This window comes from Penaeus chinensis, chromosome 39, assembly GCF_019202785.1.
Source record: "Penaeus chinensis breed Huanghai No. 1 chromosome 39, ASM1920278v2, whole genome shotgun sequence".
Classification (NCBI taxonomy): Eukaryota; Metazoa; Arthropoda; class Malacostraca; order Decapoda; family Penaeidae; genus Penaeus; species Penaeus chinensis.
In genome coordinates this window covers 21228293-21233292 of record NC_061857.1, presented here as the reverse complement: position 1 = coordinate 21233292, position 5000 = coordinate 21228293, and the positions used below count along the sequence as shown (strand labels likewise).

Sequence of the window (5000 nt, the reverse complement as noted above, 5' to 3'; positions counted from 1 at the left end):
CAACGGCAGCCGTGGAGACTCTCGCACGCCTGAGACCGCCCGGCTGTTGCGCTTACCGGCAGCAGTGGGCCGTGCGGGGCGAGTTGGCACTTAGCTCATTTTCCTCCTCTTGTATTTAAGACTGGGACGGTTCGACTTTTAGAATAGCTATTGGGACTATTTTTGATGAATATGGATGAGTATTATTTTAATGTGTGTTCTGGAAAGGAAATAACGATGTAGGAGAAATAAAGATTTTGTTCTTGTGTGTTGGTAACTCGCTGCTACTCTTCCGTACGAGTCTTTTCGTGGCAGTTCCGGCCAAGCATCTTGACATACCTTTTTACAAGGGAAAAAATACACCCATGGTAATTCCCCCTCATCTCCATTTCCGGTTAGAATGTGGCATTATAACCGTGATATCCCTTGCGGTCGGACCCTGATATCAGCGAGGGATTCCTAACCTAATGTACGCATTCGCACCGTCTTCCTCGCCTTAATTTTGCCTGACGTCATCTCGAATCGGATTATCAACGTTGATTCTGCAATTCTGCATCTCTTGTCATGACGTCTTCTGAGGTGAACTCCCCACCTCCGCGCGCAAGATGTTCCTTCTTTGTCATGTAAAAATGTCGGTGATTTGCGCTTCATATATGAGCACATTAAGATCTGACGTGTTAGTGGATATAACAGTACATGTTGGAGAGGGAAGAGAGGGGGGGTATGGTTAAAGTGATGAGGGGGGGGGGTTAAAGTGGGGAGGGAGGGGGGCTTGACCTTACCACGTGTAGATTTTCAAATGTCCCTTCGTCTATTTTACATTTAATTTAATATTATTTTTTTACCAGCATGATATTTTTCCTTTCAACTCGCATCATTCGCCATATCTCATGCATCACTTTCACATATGACAAATTCCGATGACAAAACAATTATCATGACTGTGACAACGAAAACGAACATCCCACGACGAACAATAATAACGGTCTGAAAATCCCTTTCTTTCTCCCTCTCCCTTTTTATGCCCCCTCCCTTTTTCTCTCCCCCCCCCTCCCCCTCCCCCTCCCCCTACTATCCCTTACAAAAGGATTACTCGGACAGGTAAAATCCCCCTCCCCCCCCTAAATCTCAACAATTAAACAACAGGTGCACGACATTACAGATTAGGGAGGGGGAGAGGGGGAGGGGGAGGGGGATGGGAAAGGGAGGAGGGAGGGAGGGGAAGGGAGAGGGAAGAGGGAAAGGGGCAAGAGGGGGAGAGGGATAGGGCGAGGAGGAGGGGGTGGAGGGGGAGGGGTTATGTGGGTGCGAATCTTCACCGTGACGCAAGAGGGGGTGGGGGAGATGTGAGGAGGAGCGTAGTTTAGGATGAAGGCTGCAAAAGGGAATAGAGAGGGAGGGAGGGAGGGAGAGAGAGAGAGAGAGAGAGAGAGAGAGAGAGAGAGAGAGAGAGAAAGAGAGAGAGAGAGAGAGAGAGAGAGAGAGAGAGAAAGAGAGAGAGAAAGAGAGAGAGAGAGAGAGAGAGAGCGAGAGAGAGAGAGAGAGAGAGAGAGAGAGAGAGAGAGAGAGAGAGAGAGAGAGAGAGAGAGAGAGAGAGAGAGAGAGAGAGAGAGAGAAAGAGAGAGAGAAAGAGAGAGAGAGAGAGAGAGAGAGAGAGAGAGAGAGAGAGAGAGAGAGAGGGGGGGGGGGAAGAAAGAGGGAGAGAGAGAAAGGCTACAGGACAGATGGAAAAATGAATCATATGTTTTATATATATATATATATATATATATATATATATATATATATATATATATATATGTGTGTGTGTGTGTGTGTGTGTGTGTGTGTGTGTGTGTGTGTGTGTATGCATATGTATATATATATATATATACATGTATATATATACATATTCGCACAGATTACTGCTTAAGATAACACGGAAACATTTTGGTGGAATGTAAATAAAACCTTAAAAGGGACGAGGAAAAAAACAACAAATAACAAACCAGGATCAAAGGAAAACTTTTTTAAATAGAACAAAAATAAGAATAAAAACACACAAAGAGGAAAAAAGGGAATGAGACAGACTGAAAAAGAATGGAGAAGAGTGAATGAGAGTGAGAAAGAATGAAGAGGTATGAGAAAGTGTGAAGATTGAAAAAAGAGTTAAAAAGAGCGACAAAGAGTGATGAAGAATGACAAAGAGTGGAAATGAGTGAGAGGGCGAAATTAGCAAAAAAAAAAAGAACAAGAAAGAGTGAAGAAGAGTAAGAAAGGGTTAAAAGTAACGGACAGGGCCTACAATAGACATCTCCCACAGCTGTAGATGGTCGCGAGGCCAGGGGTGGTGGGGGGGGGGGGGGGAGGTAGGATGAGAAAGAGAATCTTCTAAGGGAAAAGGATGAGGAGGTCGACGTGGATATGGAATAGGTGATACACGGTTATATTGATATGTAGATAGTTTAAGAAGTAGATGGGAAGTCAGTTTGATTATTAATTATATATATATGATATATACATAAATTAGAGAGAAAGTGAGAGAGAGAGTGAGAAAGAGAGACAGAGAGACAGATAGAGGGAGAGAGAGAGAGAGAGAGAGAGAGAGAGAGAGAGAGAGAGAGAGAGAGAGAGAGATAAAGGCTGACAGACAGAGACAGATAGAGAGATTCAGAGAAAGAGAGACAGAGAGATTCAGACAGACAGACAAACAAACAGACAGACGAAAACCCACTCAAAACAGACACAAGCACCTCAAAACACGCAAGCCCAACGCTCCAAACAGAAACAAAAGCCAAGCCACAAACACGCCGACTGGAGAACGGACAGACAAACAGGTAGACAGCGAGACAGACCGGGTAGGCGGGGACAATGACCTGAGCGCGGCGAGAGGTCTAAGCGGCCATATTTATTTTCCCTTCGTTTCTCTTCGTATTTTTGTTATTATTGATTGTTTTCTTTGTATGGCTCTGTGTTTGTGTTTGTTTGGTTCTTTCATGGGTTCAATGTCATCTTTCATGTTTTTTTTTTTTTTTTTTCCAATTCTTTTCTGTCCCCTTTCGTCTTTTTGTTACATTTTTATATTCCCATTTTTTCTTTTCTTTTCACCTTCCTATCCTTATTTTCATTATTCTTTTTTGTCTATCTAAATTTTCTTTCGTGTTCTCCCTTGTTTGTATTTCTTTTTTATTTCGTAGTTCCCTTTTCTTCTTTTTTTTTTTGTGTGTGTGTTTCCGCCTTTCTTGTTTTTTTTTTTTATTTCTTGCCTATCCTAATTATCGTCGTTTTCCATTTTTTTCTTGTTTTTCTACCCTTCCCGTTTATCTTATTATTACTGGTTTGTTTGTTAACATTTTATTTGGCCAATTCTTGTAATCTCTTTCGTTTTTTTCCCTCATCTTCCCATTCCCCTTTTCGTTTCTTCCTTTTTTTTACGTTTCACTTCTCTTCTCATCCTTCTAATTCTCTTTCTTCTTTGGGTTTCCCCTTTTCTTCCTTTTTTTCTCAATCTTTTTGTTTCCTTTTTGTATCTGTTTTTTATTATTTTCTTTCTTCATCTTCTTTGTCTTCCCTTTTGTTTTTTTCACATTTCTATTTTTTCTGTTCCTTCGCACTGTTTATCTCTGTCTCCTTCTTTCTTCCCGTTATTCGTTTTTTTTTCTTTATTTCTTCATTCTTAACACCTTTTATCATTTCCTTATTGTTTTTCTCCGTTTTTTCCTGTCTATAATCTTATTGTCTCTATTACTTTATTTCCTATTCCTCTTCCTTATTCTTATCTTTCTTACTTAGTAGTGGTGATGGTCATAGTAGTAGTAATAGTAGCAGAGTTAATAGTACTAGTAATAGTTGTATTGGTGGTAGTGTTGGCAACAATAGTGAGTAGTGATAGTAGAGGAGATAGTTATGGAGACAGTTGTGTTGGCAGAAGTAATAATAGTAGCAGTAGTAATAGTACTGACGGTGCTACTGCTAAAAGTAATAATAGTAACCGTAGTAGAAGTGATGTTAGTAGTAACAACAGTGATTAAAGTAGTATTAGTAATAGCAGTAGTAATATGACCAGTAGTAATGGTACTAGTAAATAGTAATAGTAATAGTAGCAGTAAATATCATTGCTATTTTGCTTCTGCTATCGTAGTATCAAAATGAAAATTCAAAAAATATACAAACAGTATGCCAAATCCAGTGTTAGTAGTAAGAACAGCATCAATCATAGTAATACTATTGCTATCTGTATTATCACCACCATTATCATTACTCATAAAAACAGTGTCACCATTCCCGTTCTCACCATGAACACTATAATCCACTAACGACATCTGGCAACTCGTATCCACATACCCACGAAATATGTAGTTGCGCTGAACTATATATGTTTATATCGGATGAACATATTTGATAACGAAGAATTTCCTCTTTTTTTTTATTTTCCTATTTGATTATTCATCTCTATTTGTGTATTTATTTTCGATGTTTTAATGTTTTTATTTATATCTTCATTTCGTCTTTCTTCATCTTAAAAGCTAAAAAAAAAAAATAGATTAATAGAGTCCTCATACAATTAATTACCAAACGCTTCTTTCATTTTACTAGTTTTTAATTCAGTCACGAAAAAACGTGCGACTTTCCATTCATCTCAGTAATAGCGAAGGTTGATTACTGTTCACCCTTTTTTCAACCTTAAACCGCGAAGTTCAAATTATGGAAGTTATTCGGGTGGCATAGAAAACGAAGCCGAAGCCTGTGCTAAAAGACGAACGATTGGAGGGGAACGATATCTTTTTCTCTGTCTATTTATCTATCCATCTATTTATCTACCCAGCTATCTATCTGTCTGTCTATATATCTATATATCTATCAATTATCTACCTATCTGTCTATCTATGTCTATCTATGTCTATCTATCTCTCTTTGTAGCTATCTATCTATCTATCTATCAAATTATCTATCTATCTACCTACCTATCAATCTATGCATGTATCTATCTCTATATATAAGCTATCCCTTGAAAGAGACAGACAGACGAAGATCTTTGCCTT

General features: G+C 39.1%; 1 protein-coding gene across 2 annotated transcripts in view; it reads right to left on the bottom strand.

The window, feature by feature from the left end:
* LOC125046584 (ATP-binding cassette sub-family G member 8-like) overlaps positions 1–5000 on the bottom strand; it is a 150321-nt gene that overhangs the window by 78320 nt on the left and 67001 nt on the right. The window contains exon 1 of one of the 2 annotated variants that reach the window (XM_047644377.1): positions 1–6. This exon is cut by the window's left edge and continues 670 nt beyond it. The exons of the other annotated variant lie outside the window; for it this stretch is intronic. The gene's annotated coding sequence lies outside the window, so the exon portion shown is untranslated. Of the gene's footprint in view, positions 7–5000 lie in introns of those variants that run through there. 2 annotated transcript variants of the gene reach the window in all.